Source organism: Sinocyclocheilus rhinocerous, unplaced genomic scaffold (genome assembly GCF_001515625.1).
Source record: "Sinocyclocheilus rhinocerous isolate Xijiao unplaced genomic scaffold, SAMN03320098_v1.1 scaffold2043, whole genome shotgun sequence".
In the NCBI taxonomy this organism is placed as follows: domain Eukaryota; kingdom Metazoa; phylum Chordata; class Actinopteri; order Cypriniformes; family Cyprinidae; genus Sinocyclocheilus; species Sinocyclocheilus rhinocerous.
Window position 1 is genome coordinate 571,764 of NW_015652169.1, and position 10,193 is coordinate 581,956.

General features: G+C 37.9%; 1 long non-coding RNA gene across 2 annotated transcripts in view; it reads left to right on the plus strand.

Moving 5' to 3' along the window:
* Positions 1 to 10,193, plus strand: part of LOC107713992 (uncharacterized) — a 57,489-nt gene that overhangs the window by 44,232 nt on the left and 3,064 nt on the right. The window contains exons 3-4 of one of the 2 annotated variants that reach the window (XR_001636943.1): positions 7,216 to 8,464; positions 8,782 to 8,963. This is a non-coding gene — a long non-coding RNA (uncharacterized LOC107713992). The remainder of the gene's footprint in view (positions 1 to 7,215; positions 8,465 to 8,781; positions 8,964 to 10,193) is intronic. The other variant, XR_001636944.1, reaches the window with a different exon arrangement.

Below are 10,193 nucleotides of genomic sequence, written 5' to 3' on the forward strand. Positions count from 1 at the left end.
CTAAACATATTTACAATGTTTTTGTCCTGCTGGTGCATTTTCCCTGAATTTTACCTATTAATTATAGCCATTCAACATTACAGTATAATTGAAAGCCATTATTTTTGAACATTTTAATAGGCTCTGAAATATAAACAACTTTTAATTTAAGTGATTTTAAAACAATCTTCACATAAACTATATTATATATGCATAAACTATACATATTAATCTTTATTCAAGCTATAAAAGTTAATCAGCGACTAGAACAGTCCAAGGATTTCTCTTTTTCTTTTGTTCTTTGATTTACATCAATGACAGACTTCAGCAGGTTTCACTTTAAAATCAGCACTGTCTCTTTAAAACCTGATGCGTATGACGCGGATGTGACGCATCCGATTTTCTCCCAATTCTTTACGGTCATTTAAGACTTTATAACTCATTTAAGACTACGTTTACAAGGTAACTCGCCCAAAACCGCGCATTTTGACATAATTGTGTGTGTTTTCATGCGTTGAAGCGCTACTGGTGAGCTGTCTGAAGCGGGTCAGCGTATGCGTACAGCCGAACGCGCAGCCTTTCGTTCCCAGCATGCTTTGCATAGGACTGGATAAGAAGAGTAAATGTTAAAATTAAGTATTATTTTTTTGTGTCTTTTGTTTAGTGAAGGGAAAGACCTGTTAGTGTTTAATGCTGTTATGTTTGACATTTAAAAGAGCTTCTGTTGTGTTGACGTTTTTGTGGTTACCATTGTGCTAAAGAGTAAACCACATAAAAGTAAACACTATTGACTCTATTAGCAATAACTGCTCTAATGCCAGTGACAAGTAACATCTTACTTGTTCATTAAATACACCTTAGGGCTGCACGATTATGACAAAAATCATAATTGTCGATTATTCCCTTGAAATTGTAATTGCGATTATTAATTACGATTATCAAAATTTACATTGAATGATGTTTATACCATTGTTTGATGCAACTTCATGCCGTATTTTTATATGAAAATAAAGAAGCTGAAAACACCAACTGAATTTTTTTAGTGCTTTTCTATAGTATTAAGCCTCAAATATCAACTATACATCGGATTGGTTTCTTCTTTAAATTATACAAAAAAGTAGAAATATGAATGGTATTATAATGTTATACTAAAACTAAAACAATGGAAAAACCCTTAAGATAACATGTAGAAAGAAAAAAAAAAGCATCTTAAGCACAGAATAACATAAGTGGACTTTGAACGATTACATAATTGTGGCATCCATAATTGTAATCGCGATTAGAAATTCGATTAATTGTGCAGCCCTAATACACCTGCTAAATAGGTTACATCTAGCCTGTGCTATGATAGCTGTTGATTTGAACTGAAAAAAATCATATAAATTGGTTCCAGGCACACAAATCCATTAGTTGGAGGAACTTCATTTTTCTGAGTAATTAACTTAATTCATTTCTAACATAAACACTATTTTTAAGTTCTTCTAACTCTAACACTAACTAGTTTGTGGGTTAAACAGTTTCGTTAGAAGTTGTCATCATAACTCAAAAAAATTATGATGCAAACTGCTGCATTATTTATTAATTTATGTTGAGCTAACACATTATTTTTAGAGTGTATAAAAATGCACTAAACTTATACCATCTGTGAATTTAAATACCTGAGCTCAGGGCCTAAAATTAACACTCGCCAAGCGCCAAATGAGAGTAAAAATCGGCGTTGGCGAGTATATGTAACAGTGTCAGTCGCCAGTTGGCGGGTACAACTTTTACGAATTATAACAATGCAATGAAGTGAAAACAACAGCCAGTTTTTAAAGAGATTCTATGTTTCTGACATAAGCGAATAAAATAATCTTGTCCGAAGTCAAGATTATCGTGATTAGCTTTTCTGCCATAAGTGACAAGAGCGAATCAAATAATAGGATACAAACGGACTGATAAGGTGAGAGCAGTGTGATGGCCAGCTTGTCCCTAGACACGGTTCTAATAACTTTTACCTGAGAAGATTATGCTGCTTCATTTCGTAAGATTAACTTTTCCCTTCTTTATTCTTCATAACCTGAGAATGCGGCGACACATACATGGGTTACGCCGCCTAAACGGTGCAGTGAAGTATAGGGAACTAGAAGTTTCCAAAGAAAAAAAAAAAGTGACTTAATTGAGTCACTACAACTTAATTTTTAAAGAAATTCAATTAACACTTTAATGTAAGTTAATGTAATGATCAACATTTTAATGTCAACTGAACTAAACAATTGTTTTCGACTTAAAGGGTTTAATTAAATTATTAAATTAGAGGGTTTTTTTTGTCTTGCAACCATGCATTTAGTTGTTGTGCATTATAGTGAAAAATTCTTCTTAAATATTTGTTTGTTTCCAACACAAGACTGACATATGGCTTCTGAACACCTAATATATTAATATATACATAGAATATGTACATAGAATATCTGGCACAAGTAGTAGAGACTACACTTAAGGTGCGTTTTTCCTTTTCATAATTTGGATGTATAAATCACCGTACCCTTGTATGGAAAAAAAGCAGCTCTGACATGGCCAAACATAAACTTTCATTTTTCACAGAATAAAGGAACTACAGAGGTTAGAACAACATGAGGGTGAGTGAATGACTGCTTTGTTTTCATTTTTGAGGAAACTTTCCCATTAAAGGTGCAATAGGTGATTGTCTTCAGAAACATTTTTTGTTATGCTGATTGAAAGTCTCTTCACATCCCGATAGCAATCATTAAAGGTGACGTATCATGAAAATCTGACTTTTCCAGGTATTAAGTGCTATAATCAGGTCCCCGGTGCATCTTCCAACCAAGGAAACGTGAAAAAGATTAACCCAGTAACTTTGTTTTGGGAAGCCTTTTTCTGCAAGCGTCTGAAAAAACAAGCGCGTCTGATTTCACTCCCTTGGTGACGTGGCAAAGGGATCTCATTATAATATTACCGCCCCTTAACCTGTAAGTTTCCACCCACGGCGCCGTCATTTTGATTTCGCAAGCGACAACGGTGTAGCAGCTCTAATGCCATGGCGAAAGTTTGAGCAAAACATGCTAACTGTTCTGGCTTTGGCTGCACAGATGAGCACAGAACACTATTTAGAGTCCCAGCCTCAGAGGAGACAACAGAGCAGTGGATTTATTGATTTATTTACTGTATATTGCTGCTGCCACACAGATCTAATATAAACATGCGATTTATTTCCCAGCTGTTTGCCTTCACAGTCATAACCGACTGTTTTTGTAACTCGTGTGTTTTTAACGTAAACTTGTGTGTGAATGAGAACTTAGTTTAGTACTCGCATGCTGTGACAGCCGCTTTCTGTCCATGTGCTTTGGATGTGTGCACTCAGAAAACCGTATATCAGAAATTTAAACTCATATGGTTTAAAATGCATGATTTCAGCATGATAAACATGATAATCAGAACCAAAACTGTTTTTAGCAGGTCCAAGCTGTAATGGCGCAGCTCTATTCTGGAAAAGGGGGCGGGGAGCAGCAGCTCCTTTGCATTTAAAGAGACGGGCAAGAAAAACAGCGTGTTTCTGCTTCCACTGAAAATAGTCATTTTCAAAATGATATAATAAATTATCTGTGGGGTATTTTGAGCTGAAACTTCAGACACATTCTGTGGACACCAGATACTTATATTACATATTGTAAAAAGGGGCATAATATGTCTCCTTTAAGTTAAATGGTCTAAATGTATTTATATTCTGTGGAAGGCGTAGGACCAGGAAATGTTCATCCAATCAAAATGCTCGGTCCGTATTAGCATACCTCTGCGCACCCGGTTCGTGCAGACAGGATGCGTCATCAGCGCGTTCACGCACGCTGTGCAGACAGAGCGAGAATGGCAGACAAACATCAACAACCCGATCTTCCTTCCTGGTATTGTAGTACTTTTAAAGTTTTCCTTTGCATTTAAAGAGACGGGCAAGAAAAACAGCGTGTTTCTGCTTCCACTGAAAATAGTCATTTTCAAAATGATATAATAAATTATCTGTGGGGTATTTTAGAAGTGAGCTACGTGCATGAACTGTGTTCTGATCAATATGATCCCTACACAGTGTTCATTGCTCCCTCCTCCCTGAGCAGGGGAAATCCGTTGAAGTTTACTTCACTTCGGAACATGGGCTGGAATTGGGAACCGCTGATGTAGCCTATTGTAGTAATGTTGTCTCTGGTATTCTGGTCTGTGAGCGTAAATGCGTTCAGGGGGCGTGGCTTTGGACTGCGATTGCAGGGTGGGGGGGACGTTCGCTTTCAGTGCTATCAGGCTAAAGTTAGCATTTTCCAAGATCTCCTACTGCACCTTTAATTTGCTAAATGTGTCCACGTTCACAACAACTGTGACTGTTATGTGCCGTGTTTGAGGTTTTCTCACATGGAGCCTACCTGTTCTCTTTCTCCATAGTTGACACATGCTTGCTTAAGAAGACTAAACATGCAGTCCTCCTTTAGTGGAAACCACCACCTCTCTCACAGTGTCCATTGGAAACAACTGAGAGAGGAAGTCAATATTATGATAGGAGGATGTGTTTGGGTGCCGGGGTTTGGATGTGGTCAGACCTCTGTTGTTGTTTGCTTGCTGTGGGAAATTACACTCGTGACGGACATGGCTCTCTGAATGCTGTGGTTTCTTAGGGCCCTATGATTTCTGTGATGTGGAAAATGTAGACGAAATTGAAGAATCCGGTCATTAAAATGGAATTGAATGTAGAATGCTACAGAATTCCACATGCACGTCATCTCCAGAGCTGCAAGATTAACGCCGTTTTTGATAATAAATTTGTATTAAATCATAAATCCAGAAAAAAAAATAAAACAGAATTTTTGAAGAAAACAACAATTTCATAGGGCCCTACTGTAGAACAAATTTAAATAATTAATTTGGTTTATTAGACATGTTTTTTGATTTTTCAAATTAAAATTTTATTGAATTTATTTAAATTGAATTAAATAATTAAAATGTAATCCTGAACAATTAATACAGAAAACATGAAATTTGGGGAAAAATAAAATGGGCCCTAGTTTCTGCTGCATAGGAGAAACAGCGTCTCTGTTTGTGGGTTATGTAATCAGTGATAAACGAAATTCCCCATTTAGTTGGAATCCTGAGAAGGCCTAGTACTTTCCTTGACAGTTGCAATGACCTCGCTTGTCTGAAAGAATGTGAAAAAAAGGACATAAGCCACAAAATAGTTAACATAATGAAGTGCATGTCAGCACATACAGACTTTGGAAAAAGTGAAAGGCAGAAAAAAAAGAGTAAAAGAAAGAGAAGCACATGGTGGGAGAGAAAAGGAGTAGAAAGCAAGATTTTTTTGGATCGCACCTCCCTCACTAGCTCGTTCCTGTCACTGTTTTCCCCCCATTGTGGATTGTTGTTATGGGAACAACTAAAAATCCAGTGATGGAAGCGGTAACAACGGCGTGTGTGGTGGTGAATTTGTGAATTTTAATGATGTAAGACGATCTATTGCAGACCATGAACATTTTAAGGGATTTTCATGCAGCCTGATATATTTTCCAGCTCAAAATCTTAGTTGATTTGGCTGAGGTTGAAGGCCTTAATTCAATAATAAAGATAAATTACTGTGGTGTCTGAGATGTAGTGATCCATAACTACATAAGCTATGTTTTTTTAAGCTGCTGAATCCATGAGAATCCCGCTCTCTGACGTAATTTGACTGAGAGCACGAGCCCAAAGCATGCTGAAGCTGAGAATTTGAAGTGTTCTGTAGGGAAATCTCTTGCTTACTGTGAAACTTGAGCAACAGCGCCTGCGCTACAGCTGTGCAGTAATGTACTACAAAATATTCTGTGGTCCTGGAGCATTTCAGGTCAGCGCTGTGATTAGCACACAAATGTGGAGTAATGTCTCAAGGCTGAAATGAAAATAAACAGACGATCAGGATCAGTTACTGCAAGAGCAAATTTCGACTGTCTTTTTTAATACAGACTCTGCTAACCAGACGCTGCGGTCGATTGGACTTTCTGTACATTCTGTCAAATGACAGAGTGGAGTTCTAGGAAAAACCGTAAATATGAACTGGAGCACACTCTTCACTGTGGGAGAATGTTTATTCCCTCCTCTTTAGTTGTTTCTCTTTCCACTTCTCTTTCTGCTACTTCTCGCTGTCTCCTTTAAATGCGATAGTACAGACAGTATTGCAGATGAGGACCGTATTTGTGTAATTGAAATTTGGAAGGTGTTCAGACTGGCTAAGATTTTCTTCTTTAGTCAGGCATTTAAAGGGATAGATCACCCAAAAAAAAAATTCTGACATGAAAGCAAAGAAATTGTTGAATAAAGTTGTTTTCTTTCAGCACAAAAAGTATTCTTGTAGCTCCATAAAATTAAGGTTGAACCACTGATGTCACATGGACTATTTTAACAGTGTCCTTACTACCTTTCTGGGCATTGAACGTGGTAGCTGCATTGCTGTCTTTGCAGAGTCAGAAAGCTCTCAGATTTCATCAAAAATATCTTAATTTGTGTTCCAAAGATGAACGAAGGTCTTACGGGTTTGGAACGACATGAGGGTGAGTAATTAATGACAGAATTTTCATTTTTGGGTGAACTATCCCTTTAAACTGTTCTGCAAGTTCAGATGCTTTGTTACGTTTGTCCTGACATACAGAGCTGTTTGTTCACAAAGGTCAGATTGATCTCATTAAATGGTCTTATTTGTAGTATTCATGATTGAGACTAATGTTGAATGGTTTTCTCCGGTTGTTTGTACATCTGTTAGTTGTGATTGGCCTTTTTGTGATGCTGTTAAATAAGCAGAGAGTATCTCAATGAAGCATATTGTAATACTTGTGCTCAATCTTCTTAATCAAGTTTCTTTCATGTGCTAAACAAATGAATAAAATCAGCTTCACACAACCATGAATGTTTCTCACTGTCTCTTTTACCATATTGCCAGGCATTTCCTCTTTATCATGTACTAGAGATTTATATGACGTTACAGTTATAGATTAGAAACTCATTTACACTAGCCTTTACCATAATTTGGATTATATTTATGCAGTTCCCTTAACACTGTCTGATGTTTTCTTCTGCTGTCTGACAGTAATCGCATAAAGTGCAGCTGGTCATCCATCATTGCTAAATTACATGATTCAGTATTAGGGAATACAGACCATGTTTTTTAGTCAATCCTGTTTACAGGTCACATTGTACTTTCTGGTCTCTCTCACACGTTTACTTTTTTTCTAGAATCCAGTTATAGTATCAGTCACCCTGCCAGTGAGGAATACGGTGAAGAGGCCGTCCTGTGCGATAAGAGACCTACACCGGACAGCATGACCTTCAGAGGACTGGCTTGAACTTGGACTGTGTTTAGGCAGCATGAACTAGAGAACAACCTCCTGCTGAAGCCATGAGTCACACTGCCATCAACCTCATTTAAACCATAGCGCTGATGTTACTGGATATGTTAAATAGGTCAGGTGCACCTCCATGTGCCACATACTGTTCACAAAAGACTGCATCCATGTGAATTGGTGGTAAATTGGTCTAATGGTGGTAAAAGCTCAAGTCTTCAGGAGTCTTCAGAAAGGGGTCAACCAAGTATTTTTGCATATATGTATACATATATATTGTCATTATTTTTAACATTCATAACAGGTCTCCATGCTCCGTTTTTCTCTGTTTTCCTCTGTTTTGAAGGGTTTGTTTGAGCACAGTATGCACCGTGTAACCCCAGAGTGAACCCAGTGTGTTGCAATAATAAAATGAGTATTAATCTGTGAATGCATTTAAAATCTATGGATAATGTAAAGGTTATAATGCCCTTACGTTTTAATGATTAGGTGACTGTAGATATATAGTGAGATGGTTTAAGTGGGACTAGCCGTTACTCCTCTTGGGCTGAGGATTTTCTCGTGGATCTCTGGTAAAGCACAGGTTAATGGAATTGCTTCAGATCTGGTTTTGGGGATTGAGAAGCCTCTGTTTAGATTAATGTGAGCGCCAGGGATGATGGGAAAGCGGGATGCAGCCAGTGCTCTCTAATAACACTGTGAGGGGTGGGGGTCAACACAGGGCATGCCCAATCTGGCTAGACTGTTTCGTCAGTGGATTCTCTCATAATCCTCTTTCTCTGACTGCCACCGTGACTATGTGACCGCCTGTGTAACAGAAACCATGAATCTCAGACAGCAGGGCAGCTAAAGGGCTTTATGAATTGTAAACAAACTAGCATGCATTATGAATGATTAAATAAATTAAAATCGGCCTAGCAGGGTAGACGTTACCCAAATTTAAAGAACAGTTCTCTAAATATTTCCACCCTCTTGTTTAAATGTCATGTGTTTCCTCTTTTACAGTGAAGAGGTTGTGTATCAGTTATCCGTACCCTCGGCTGGAGGATTCAAATTAGACTGAATTCCTTTGTAAAGTGGTCTCTCACTTCTATCATGGGACATGTTGTACTTTATCGTTTCTGAGTGGTTCTGTCTCAGAGGTCCTGTTTCTTAATGCCAACTTTCTCGCAACTTTTTAGCATTAAATGTAGTATTACATGTTACACATCCTTCAAGGGGCTCCCGGATTCAACCGGCACATGCAGCCTGTGCGTATTTGTTTTGTGACATGCATATTATGCAAAAAGACAAGCTGTTATGTCAACATTTCCTAATTCTGTACAGTTATATCTTGCAGTTAAATCTTGCGTCTTTTGACCCTCACATCCTCTAGTTTTCCAGCCAATTTATTTTTCTTATAATTTTTTTCCTTTGATTTCCCTCCCCCGTCGCTAACACTCTCTGTTCTTTATCTAAGGGCAGCAGGCCAGGCACACGTGTACCAGCTCTCTGAAGAAGGCCAGTTCAGTGGAAACTAGCAAGCAAACACACTGAAAAGGACACACGCTCCCTCAATGTCAGCAAATATTTGGTCACAACTTCAAAGGGAAGTGACAGTCGTTTGAAACTGGGGATGACATTGGGCCGCTATTAGAGCAGGTGAATGCACAAGTTTGCTGTTTAAAATCAATGTGATTGAATCATGGCCATTTATTCTGAGCTTTTTCACTAATAATGATGTACAGTCTTAGCTTTGTTTCATAAGACCAACATGGCAACGTGTTTTTAGAGGCAGGCTGTGATGTAATGTAACAATGTGCTACTGTCACCTGCAAGACCAGCTGTGCTGATGGCTCAGAGAAATTGACTAATGAGGGTCCTGAAGAGAATGTGATACATTGAATAAAGTGTAGATATATAAAGATGGATTGTCACTTAAAGGGATACTCCACCCCAAAATGAAAATGTTGTCATTAATCACTTACCCCCATGTCGTTCCAAACCCGTAAAAGCTTAGTTCGTCTTCGGAACACAATTTAAGATATTTTGGATGAAAACCAGGAGGCTTGTGTTCAGCGGATATTCTCCAAAATGGCACTACGGTAATGCGGAGAGACACAGAGGAGACGAATTGTTGAATAAAGTCGTGATTTTTGTTTTCTTCACGTACAAAAAGTATTCTCGTCGCTTCATAAAATTCAGATTGAACCACTGATGGCAGATGGACATTTCTGACGATGCTTTTCATACTTTTCTGGACCTTTACAGTGTAATTTACTTGGCAGTCAATGTGACCGTCACAAGCCTCCCGGTTTTCATCCAAAATATCTTAAATTGTGTTCCGAAGACGAACTAAGCTTTTACGGGTTTGGAACGACATGGGGGTAAGTGATTAATGACAACATTTTCATTTTGGGGTGGAGTATCCCTTTAAGCATTTTTAGCTTCTGTTCAGTTCTTGCTGTCCATGGAGTGTTCTGAAATCACCCCTCTAGATCATCCTCTGCAGACTGCAGTTTTTCCATGGGTCAGAAATATTATGAAATAGATGGTAAAATATAGAGGTGTGCAGCTTGTTCCCCCTAAAGGCTTCGTTAATAGAGAACAGTACACCAAGCACATTTGTTGGGGTGTAGTGTGTCTGTTGATGGCAATTACTGAAGTTTTTATATGCATTATTTTTCTTGTTGTACATTTAGTTCTGACATTTTGGCTTTTAAACGAATAGTTCACCCAAAATCAGTATATGCAGATACATAGGAATCCATAATGTATGCTTATGAGACAAAGGAGGTCTCAGTATAGAGACAAATCTTTGTCAATTAAAACATTTGTTTTATATTTATATATATATATATATATATATATATATAACACGCGCGCGCGCGC